General features: G+C 43.6%; 1 non-coding gene across 1 annotated transcript; it reads right to left on the bottom strand.

The window, feature by feature from the left end:
- Window positions 1-9,204: 9,204 nt before the first annotated feature.
- On the bottom strand, window positions 9,205-9,295 carry trnar-ucu (transfer RNA arginine (anticodon UCU)). The gene is given in 2 exon segments: window positions 9,205-9,240; window positions 9,259-9,295. It is a non-coding gene; the product is annotated as a tRNA-Arg (tRNA).
- Window positions 9,296-11,759: the final 2,464 nt, after the last annotated feature.

Genomic DNA, 11,759 nt, shown 5'->3' with positions numbered 1-11,759 from the left:
ACTCAGCTCCCACCTCCCAGTCACCTCCTTTAACCAGGCGAGGCTCTGAAGCCCCGTGGTTCCCGTGTGCTATTAGTTCAATTGGATCCAGTGAATAAAATTGCTGACAATTGGACTCATAAATACTTGAAATGCCTTCTTGCCGTGTGGATGTGCGAAGTCTGCCCTGCATGTCAGTCGCCGACAGAAAAATCCGGTCCAACGTCTTCCATCCCTATTTTATACACCCCCCCCCTCCCCCTCCCCGGCCTCCATTCCCGTCTCCAACGGTCCCTTAAAATTCTGGCGCATGTCTCTAAGACTAATGGGAGTGAAACTACATCTGCTCCTTAGACTGAACAGGGAGAGCTGCTCTCTCTGTGTTTAAAGTGAATGAATCTGCTCTTTCCCTTGTCTTACTGGAACGTTCACTGTCTGGAGATGTCTGTTTGAAAATGTTTTCCTGTTATATTAATGGAGCAGAGGAGCAGATGTGAAGTACTGTTGAACAGAGAGGTTTGGAAGTGGGTGAAGGGGTGCAGTGACGGTGTGAGTGAGAGGCGCAGTGAGTTGGCCATTCTCAATAGAGTGTCAGGAATGAAGGTCAGAGGAACAGACCAGGCTGGAAACACAGAAAGAGCGAGGAGAAGCTGGTGTGAAAAACAGAGATTAAACAACGGGCTTGTTCATTTGGTTTGGGTCTGGTGTTTAGAATACCCAGAATCTGGGTTCACTTCCCTTCCAACTCAGGAAATTGTACCAACATTATGTTCATAAAACCATAGATTGATACCCAAAGAAGGAGACCATTTGGTCCATTGTGTCAGTGCTGTCTCTTTGGTTGTGCTATCCAATTAGTCCTGGTGTTCAGCTTTTTCCTGTAATCTGTAAATTTTCCTTCCAGTATTTATCCCAATTGCTTTTCAAAGTTACTACTGAATCTGCTTTCAAGTCCTGATCAGACAGTGCATTCCAGATGACAACACATCACTGTATAAAAAATCATTCCTCATTTCGCCTCTGGTCTTTTCTCAATCACCTGATAAATACATCCTCTGGTTACTGACCCTTTTGCCACTGGAAACAATTTCTCCTTATTTAACTTATTGAAACCTTCTTGATGATGTCACATACTAGACTGCCAGTAAAACTGAAGCCCATGGAATAATAGGGACAATGACAGCATGCACATGAAGTTTGCAGACTGATAGGAACATAGGAGCAGGAGTAGGCCATTCAGCCCGTCGAGCCCACCCTGCCATTCAATATGATGATGACTGATCGTCCACTTCAATGCCTTTTTCCCACACTATCTCCATATCCCCTATGTCATTTGTATTTCGAAATCTGTCAATCTCTGCTTTAAACATACTCAATGACTGAGCTTCCACAGCCCTCTGAGATAGAGAATTCCAAAGATTCACAACCCACTGAGTAAAGAAATTTCTCCTCATCGCTGTCCTAAGTGGCTTTCCCCTTACGTTGAAATTGTGTCCCCTGGTTCCCGACTCCTCAACCGGGGGAAACACCTTAGCTTCATCGACCCTGTCTATCCCTTTAAATATTTTGTAAGTTTCAATGAGATCACCTCTCATTCTTCAAAACTCTAGAGAATACAGGCCCAGTTTCCCCAATCTCTCTTCATTTGACAGTCCCGCCATCCCGGGAACAAGTCTGGTGAACCTTCGTTGCACTCCCTCTATGGCAATGATATCCTTCCTGAGGTAAGGGGAACAAAACTTCACACAGTATTCCAAAGTGCAGTCCAACCAAGGTTATATACAATTGAAGCAAGACTTTACTGCTCCTGTACTCAAATCCTCTTGTGATAGAGGCTAACATATCATTACTTGCTGCACCTGCATGTTAGCTTTCAGTCACTTATTGACAAGGACACCCAGGCCCCTTTGTACATTCACACTCTTACCATTTAACAAATAATCTGCACATCTGTTTCTCCTACCAAAGTGGATAACCTCACATTTTGACACATTATATTTCATGTGCCACTTTCTTGTCCACTCACTAAGTCTGTCCAAATTCCCTTGAAGCCGCTTTGCATCTTCCTCACAACACACATTCCCACCTAGTTTTGTGTCATCTGCTAACTTGGAAATACTACATTTGGTCCCCGCATCCAAATCATGTGAACAGCTTGGTCACAGTGTGGTGGTGAACAGTTGTATTTCTGTCTGGAGGAAGGTTTACAGTGGGTTCCCCATGGTTCCTCATAACTTCAGTTATGTGCAGACACTGGAAAAGCTGGGGTTGTTCTCCTTGGAGCAGAGCAAGTTCAGAACAACTTTGACAGAGTTAGAATCAAGGAATCAAATGGTTACAGTACAGAAGGAGACCATTCAGTCCATCATGTCCTTGACAGCTCTTTGCAAGAGCAGATCAGCTAATTCCACTCCTCTGCCCTTTCATTGTAGCCCTGCAAATTTTCTCTCTTCAGGTGTTTATCCAATTCCCTTTTGAAAGCCACGATTGAATCTGCCTCCAGCACACTCTCAGGCAGTGTATTCCAGATCCGAACCACTCACTCTGTCCCACACCCCTGGTACCATTGCAGAAAATCTTTTCTGTTCATTTCATCCCTCATAAATAATTGAAATGAAATGTTTATTCGGAAATGCACAACATAAAAAGGAGAGAGAAATAAATGCTGAGCAAAATAGAAGTCAATGTTTGGAAGGTAAAAAGAGCAAAAGATGTAACTTTTATTCTGGTTGAGTGAGGAATATATCACACTTTGGGGCTTTTGTAAGAGGATTTACTGATAAACCTGGGATTTGAGAGGAAGCTGCTTCATGGTTTACAGAACAAATTTAGCCCCTGGGGTGGAGCCAACAGCTGCACCGTCCAATAACAGACAGGATGGGGACACTGTCTCAGGCCTGGTGAGCTCAGTCGATGAAAGCATGAAACTCTGAATCTCAAGTTTTTGAGCTTGAGCCCACGGTGGGTGTTTTCTATTTCCTTTTTATGCTGATTTTACAGGCGTTATCCAGCTCTGAATACCTCGGCAGAGAGTTCAAGGAGTGTTTGAAATGAGATTCAACAGCAGTATGAGAAAGTCTCTCCTTGATTCAGGACTCTTACCTCTCTGCAGCATCTCGCTGCTGAAGATTGAACTTTTTCTCATTTCATTCTCAGCTCAGGGTCAGTGTGGATCACTGGGACTTCTGGCTGTCTCCCACTTCACAATCCATCAGTGCTGAGAAATCAATGGGGAATATTACTCACATGTTGTAATGTTTTATAAATACTTGAATGTATTTCACACTGTGTCCAACAGTGTGAATCTCCCCTGGTATATCAGCTCACCAACACTTCAACAGAACATTCACATAATGTGAGCTCTGACATCTGTTCAGATCCCATTCCCAAGACCTGGAAAGTGGGATTGGGCTGGATCGCTCTTTTTCAGCTGGCACAGACACGATTGCTAAATGGTCTCATTCTGTGCCATAAATTTTCTCGATTTTCTATGTTCTATGAAGTGAGGTGTGATTGGGAGGGGCAATTCCACCAAGGTTATATTTTCGACCAAAAGAATGACACAAGGGATACTTCACATTTTTATTCATTCATTCATGCGATGTGGGTATCGCTGGCTAGGCCAGCACTTATTGCCCATCCCTAATTGCCCATGAGAAGGTGGTGGTGAACTGCCTTCTTGAACCGCTGCAGTCCATGTGGGGTAGGTACACCCACAGTGCTGTGAGAAAGGGAGTTCCAGGATTTTGACCCAGCGACAGTGAAGGAACGGCGATATAGTTCCAAGTCAGGATGTTGTGTGGCTTGGAGGGGAACTTGCAGGTGGTGGTATCCCCTGCATTTGCTGCCCTTGCCCTTCTCGGTGGTAAAGGTGGCTGGGTTTGGAAGGTGCTGTCTAAGGAGTCTTGGTGCATTGCTGCAGTGCATCTTGTAGACGGTGCACACTGCTGCCACTGTGTGCCGATGGTGGAGGGAGTGAATGTTTGTAGATGGGGTGCCAATCAAGTGGGCTGCTTTGTCCTGGACGGTGTTGAGATTCTTGAGTTGGAATTGCACCCATCCAGGCAAGTGGAGAGTATTCCATCACACTCTTGACTTGTGAATTGCAGATGGTGGACAGGCTTTGGGGAGTCAGGAGTCATGGATGAGTGAGAGGAATATATCACACTTTGGGGCTTTTGGAAGAGGATTTATTGATAAACCTGGGATTTGAGAGGAAGCTGCTTCATGGTTTACAGAACAAATTCAGCCCCTGGGGTGGAGCCAACAGCTGCACTGTAATTACTCACCTCAGGATTCCAAGCCTCTGACCTGCTCTTCTAGTCACGTTATTTGTATGGCTACCCATGATAACCTCCATGATGTTGATGGTGGGGGATTCAGTGATTGTAATGCTATTGAATGTCAAGGGGAGATAGTTAGATTCTCTCTTGTTGGAGATGGTCATTGCCTGGCACTTGTGTGGTGCGAATGTTACTTGCCACTTATCATCCCAAGCCTGTGAGACTGAAATAGCTCAGTTGGGAGTGTGTTGGACTGAAGATCCCTGGTTCAATCTGGGGTTTTGGCAGTTCTCCTTTATTCTGCATCGCCCTTTGGTTTTGACTCTTGAGCTGCACAATTTACACTGAAATTATTTACCCAACTCTGAAGGTTGGATTGGAATAGAGAGATATCAATGATGGGAAATATTTACATTGTCAGCTTTAGCTTATTCTCTATCTCCTTGTGTCCGTTTCCCCAGTTTTTGACTCTTTCGGGGCCGGGTGAACATTTGATTTGCTGCATATGTCCCAAACTGAAGCCTTTTCCACATCTCTGGGCGGTCAGACTTGCTCTGTCTGTTTTTGCTGCTCGTGACCATTAACGAGAACAGGCCACGAGTTGAACGTTTATCAGCAAATGGAAGATAATTGGAAAGAATTCTGTGTTACTCCAGACCAGTGACAAAGATGCAATGGATGTTATTCAAAATAAATTCCCTTTGACATTTTATGTAAACTTGTTTGCATCTAAAAGTTGGATTTTAAGTGTTCCAAAAATGTGTCAAATTAATGACTGACCATGTGACAGTGCACATGGGGATCAAATCCACAGCCTTGTTGTTATCAACACTGCGTCCTAACCAACTGAACTAAGCGGCCGATGGACAGAGCCAGGTATGGGTTTGAGCCGCACGCTGTGCGGTTTGTGTTTTATTTCTCACACTGGGTGACAGAGCGATTGTCCACATCACATCCCTGAAACATTGTTCTGATATAAAACAGTGTGAAATAAGAACTGAGCATGGAAATGGAACGGAACCAGAAATCAGGACTTTAATCTATTAAAGTTGACATTGAAATTCTACCATGCACGAACATTCCAAGAGAACGAACTCTCTTCTGATACAAAATCCAGGAACTTGAGCTGCTGTGAAACATAACTGAGCCTAACATGATTTGAACACGCAACCTTCTGATCTGGATTCAGACGCGCTACCGTTGCGCCACAAGCTTACAGATAAAGCAAAGCCTTCCATTCCTGGCAGATTTACTTCTTGTTTAGATTCAGTGATTGAAATTAATTCAATCCTCATCTGACCTCCGCTCTGTGAAGGCCTATCTCTGTACTACCTCCAATGCATTTACATCCTTCCGCAAATAAGGAGACCAGTACAGTACTCAGTACTGCAGAAGAGGTCTCACCAATGTCCTGTGTAGCTGAAGCATAACCTCCCTACTATTGTATTCAATTCCCATGGTGATAAATGATAACATTCTATTAGCTTTCCTAATTACGTGCTGGACCTGCATACTCACCTTTTGCAATTCATGCCCTCGGACACCCAGATCCGTCTGCATCTCAGAGCTCTGCAATCTCTCACCATTTAGATAATATGCTTTTTTATTCTTCCTGCCATAGTGGACAATTTCCGACTTTCCCACATTATACTCCATTTGCCAGGTCTTTGCCCAATCACTTAACGTATCTATATCCCTTTGTAGCCCCCTTATGTCCTCTTCACAACCTACTTTCCTACCTATCTTTGTGATCAGCAAATTTAGCAACAATACCTTCGGTCCCTTCATCTAAGTCATTTATATAAATTGTAAAAAGTTGAGGCCTCAGCACAGATCCCTGTGGCACACCACTCGTTACTTCTTGCCAACCAGAAAATGACCCATTTATGCTGACTCTCTGTTTCCTGTCAGCTAGCCAATCTTCTATCCATGCCAATATGTTACCCCCGACACCATGAGCTTTTATTTTCTGCAATAACCTTTGATATGGCACCTTATCCTTCTGGAAATCGAAATACAATACATCCACTGGTTCCCCTTTATCCACAGCACATGTAACTCCCTCAAAGAACTCCAATAAATTGGTTAAACATGATTTCCCTTTCAAAAGACCATGTTGACTGTGCCTGATTACCTTAATTTTTTCTAAATGCCCTGCTATAACATCCTCTGTAATAGCTCCAAACACTTTCCCGAAGACAAATGTTAAGTTCACTGGCCTGTCGTTTCCTGCTTTCTGTCTCCCTCCCTTTTTGAATAAATGAGTTACATTCACTCTTTTCCAATCTAACGGAACCTTCCCGAATCTAGGGAATTTTGGAATATTAAAACCAGCGCATCAACTATTTCACTAGCCAATTCAGGACCTGGCGACTTGTCAACCCGCAGCTCCAACAATTTGTTTAGTACCACTTCCCTGGTGATTGTAATTTTCTTGAGTTCCTCCATCCCTTCAATTTCCTGATATACGGTTAATACTGGGATGTTATTTGTATACTCAATAGTGAAGACCGATGCAAAGTATCTGTTCAATTCATCTGCCATCTCTTAATTATCCATTATTAATTCCCCAGACACACTTTCTATAGGACCAACAGTCGCTTTGTTAACTCTTTTCTTTTTAAAATATCTATCAAAACTCTTACTAGTTGTCTTGAAATTTCTTTCGAGCTTTCTCTCATACTCTAATTTTACCTTCCTTATCAATCTTTTAGTCATTCTTTGCTGTTTTTTTATCTTCTGTCCAATCTTCTGACCTGCCTCCCACCTTTGCACAATTATAGGCTTTTTCTTTAAGTTTGATAGTATCTTTAACTGTTTTCGTGAACCATGGATGGTGAGTCCCACCTTTGGATCTTTTCTTTCGCGTTGAAATGTATCTATTCTGTGTAGTCTGAAATATCCCCTTAAATGTCTGCCACTGCATCTCTATTGACTTATCCCTTAACCTAATTTGCCAGTTCACTTTAGCTAGCTCTGCTTTCATGACCTTATAATTGCCCTTATTTAAATTTAAAATACTAGTCTGGGACCCACTCTCCTCACCCTCAAACTAAATGTAAAATTCACTCATATTATAATCGCTACTACCGAGGGGCACCTGAACTATGAGGTCATTAATTAATCCTATCTCGTTGCACAATGCCAGGTCTAGTATAGCCTGCTCTCTGGTTGGCTCCAGAATGTATTGTTCCAAGAAATTATCCCCAAAACATTCTATGTACTCCTCATCTAGGCTACCTCTGCCCATCTGAATTTTCCAGTCTATATGTAGATTAAAACCCCCATAATTATCACAGTACCTTTCTGACAAGCTGCCATTATTTCTTCCTTTATATCCCATCCGACAGTGTGGTTAATGTTAGGTGGCCTGGACACCACTCCCACAAGTGACTTCTTGCCTTTATGATTTCTCATTTGTACCCAAACTGCTTCTGCATCCTGATCTCCAGAACTCAGGTCATCCCTCTCTATTACGCTAATACCATCATTAATTAACAGAGCTACCCCGCCAACTTTGCCTAGCTTCCTGTCCTTCCAAAATGCCATGTCACCTCCAATATTCTCATCCCAATCTAGGTCGCCCTGCAGCCATGTCTCTGTAAAGACTATCAGATCGTACGTATTTATTCTATTTGTGCTCTCAGTTCATCTGTTTTGTTTCGAATGCTCCATGCAGAGCATTTAGTTTTGTCCTTTTATTATTTTTGTCACCTCTAGCCTTATCTGTCGATTTACTCTTAGATTTGTACATTCTGTCCCTTCCTGTCACAGTCTGTTTATCATTTCCCATATTTATACCTTTCTCTCTTGCCTTGTCTCTCCTCCTTGATTCACCATATCTTCCCAAATTTGATCCCTTGCCCCCACTATTCAGTTTAAAACCGTCTCTACTTCCCTCATTATGTGGCTCGCTAGAACACCGGCACCAGCACGGTTCAGGTGTAGACCGTCCCAACGGTACAGCCACCTCTTTCCCCAGTACTGGTGCCAATGCCCCACGAACCAGAACCCACTACTACCACACCAGTCTTTCAGCCGCACATTACTTTCTCTAATCTTATTTGTCCTATGCCAATTTGCACATGGCTCAGGTAATAATTCAGAGATGATTAACTTTGAGGTTCTGCTTCTTAATTTGCTGCCCAGTTCCTCATACTGACTATGCAGAACCTCTATCCTTGTCCTGCCTATGCCGTTGGTACTGACATGGACCACGACGACTGGATCCTCCCCCTCCCATTGTATGTTTCGCTCCAGCACTGAGCAGATGTCCTGAATCCTGGCACCGGCAGGCAACACAGCCGTCTGGACTCTTGCTCTTTGCTGCAGAGAACAGAGTCAATCCACCTTACTATACTGTCCCCTACTACCACTACATTCCTTTTTTCTCCCTCTTTGAGCCGCAAACACTTACTGCAGACGTGTTTGCCCTGGATCACACTGGCATCCAGGAGCTCCCACATGCTGCAGCTGTGACACATCACCTGTCCTGTCATCCTTAACGTGTTTCAATTAACTACTTAAATATTTTATTCAATTATTCATTTTATTGCATATTTTATTAAACTTACCACTAGTTTGTTTACTATTTTAAACGTTAGGGCTAAAATGGACCTTAATCACTTACCAGATGCGAACAAGCAGGTCGGTTCTTCCAAACCAATCAACTACCTGCTTGCCTGTGATGTCACAGCTTTCCAGATCCTCACCAAACAGCTCCTTCCACTGCACCGCAGAAAGAACCATTTCCTGTGCACTCACCCCAGCGGCTCTCTGTTTCCCTGCTCTCAATCTCCATTGTGACGTCACTCCTCGATTTTATTCCCCTGCTCTGCTCCTGCCGTGCTCCTTTCTCTCTCGCTCTGTCTCCGAGTCTGTGCTTTTGGCGCATTTCTTCATTTGTTGTTCCGTTGTGCTCCTCTGTTTCTGGTCCAAAATCTGACTCTGGTGGGACTTGAACCCACAACCTTTGAATATCTTCTTAGTCATTATTTAGAAGTCCAACACGCTATCCACTGCACCACAGAGCCTCACACAATTCTATCGACATCACTAAGGCCTTTGATCTTGTCAGCAGAGACGGCCTCTTCAAACTGCGATGGAACATAGGCTGCCCTCCTGACCTCTTGGGCATCATCTCTTCTTTCCACGAGAACATGCATAGTTCCATCAGTTACAATGGAGCAACATCAGACGCTTTCAAGATCAGCAGTGGGGTAAAGCAGGGCTGCACGCTGGCGCCAACTCTCATAGGAACAGAGGAACATCGGAGTAAGCCATTCAGCCCATCGAGCCTGCTCTGCCATTCAATTCGATCATGTCTGATCATCTACCTCAAAGCCCCTTTCCCGTGCTATCCCCATATCCCTTGATGTCATGAGTATCAAGATTTCTATCAATTTCTGTCTTGAACATGCTCAATGATTGAGCTGCCACAGCCCTCTGGGGCACAGTATTCCAATGATTCACCACCGTCTGAGTGAAGAAATTCCACCCATCTCAGTTTTAAATGGCCTACTCCTTATTCTGAGACGATGTCCTTTGGTTTTAGACTCACCAACCAGGGCAAACATCCTGTCTACATCCACACTGTCACGCCCTGTAAGAATTTTGTCAGTTTCAATCAGATCACCTCTCATTCTTCGAAACTTTAAGGAATACAGGCCCAGTTTCCTCAAAAGACAATCCCACCATCCGAGGGATTAGTCTGGTGACACAAAAACAAGAAATGCTGGAACCACTCAGCAGGTCTGGCAGCATCTGTGAAAAGAGAAGCAGAGTTAACGTTTCAGGTCAGTGACCCTTCTTCGGAACTGACATATATTAGAAAAGTCACAGGTGATTAGCAAGTGAGGTGGGGGTGGGGCAAGAGATAACAAAGGAGAAGGTGTAGATTGGACAAGGCCACATAGCTGACCAAAAGGTCATGCAGCAAAGGCAAACAATATGTTAATGGTGTGTTGAAAGACAAAGCATTAGTACAGAGTAGGTGTTAACGGACTGAATATTGAACAGCAGCAAGTACAAACCTGAAAAAAACAGTAGGTAAGCAAACTGAACAAACTGAGATGAAATGAAATAAATGCAAAAAAAAGATTAGTCTGTTGACCCTCTGTTTCACCCCCTCTATGGCAAGTGTATCCTTCATAAGATGAGGAGACTAAACTGTACACAATACTCCAGTGCGGATTCACCAAGGCTCTATACAATTGCAGCAAGACATCTTTACTCCTGTACTCATGACCCCTCATGTGGGTACAACATACCATTTGCCTTCCTAATTGATTGCTGCACCTGCACAAGAGCTTTCAGTGTCTCAGGAACAAGGACACCCAGGTCCCTTTGGACATCAACACTTCCCAACCTCTCACCATTTAAGAAATACTCTGTCTTTCTGTTTATTCCACCAAAGTGGATAACTTCACACTTATTCACATTATATTCCATGTTCTTGCCCATTCACTGAGCAGCTCCAGGTCCCCTGGAAGCCTCTCTGCATCCTCCTCACAACTCACACTTCACCGAGCTTTGTGTCATCTGCAAACTTGGAAATATTACATTTAATCCCCACATCCAAATCATTTATTTCGGTTGTTAACAGCTGTGGCTCCAACACTGATCCTTGCAGTACCCCAATAGTAACAGCCTGCCATCCTGAGAAGGACCCGTTATTCCTGCTCTCTGTTTTCGGTCTGTTAACCAATTCTCAATCCATATCAGTATATTATCCCCAAGCCTATGTGCTCTAATTTTGTTTACTCACCTCCTGTGTGGGACCTTACCAAAGGAAAATACAAATACCACACATCCACTGGTTCTCCTTTATCTGTTCTGTAGGTAACATCCTCAAAAATCTCAACAGGTTTTTCAAACCTGTTTTCCTTTTCATAATTCTATGTTGACTCTGCCCAATCATGTCATCATTTTCGAACTGTCTAGTTATCACATCCTTTATAATTGGCATATTCTTCTCCATGCTGCTATTGTACACTTTCAATTACTCAGATATAGGTGTTCACCTGCACATCAGAGCTGACGACAAGCTGTTCAACTTGGCAAGACTGTGCGCCAAGACCAAAGTGGGTAAATTCCTAGTCTATGAGTTGCTATTTGCTGATGATGCTGTGCTGACATCCCATAATGAAGTTCAGTCACAGCAGCTTGTAGATCGGTTCTCCCTGGCCTGCAAAGAGTTTGGACTGACAATCAGCATCAGGAAGATGAAAGTTACGGGCCAGGACGTAGAGACTCCACTTTCCATCAACATCGACAACGTCACTTTGGAGGTTGTCAACAGCTTCACATACCTTCAATCAACAATCACCAGCAATCTGGCCCTTGATGCTGAAATCAGCACCAGGATTGCCAATGCTGCAGCTGTCATGTCAAAGTTGAGTAGACAAGTGTGAACCGACAGCAAACTGACCGAAAATACAAAGCTCCACGTGTACAAGGCTTGTGTTCTCAGCACCCTCCTTTCTAGTAGAGAAGCAT

The sequence above is a fragment of the Heterodontus francisci genome, unplaced genomic scaffold, assembly GCF_036365525.1.
Source record: "Heterodontus francisci isolate sHetFra1 unplaced genomic scaffold, sHetFra1.hap1 HAP1_SCAFFOLD_86, whole genome shotgun sequence".
Lineage (NCBI taxonomy): Eukaryota > Metazoa > Chordata > Chondrichthyes > Heterodontiformes > Heterodontidae > Heterodontus > Heterodontus francisci.
This window is presented reverse-complemented; position numbering and strand designations above follow the sequence as displayed.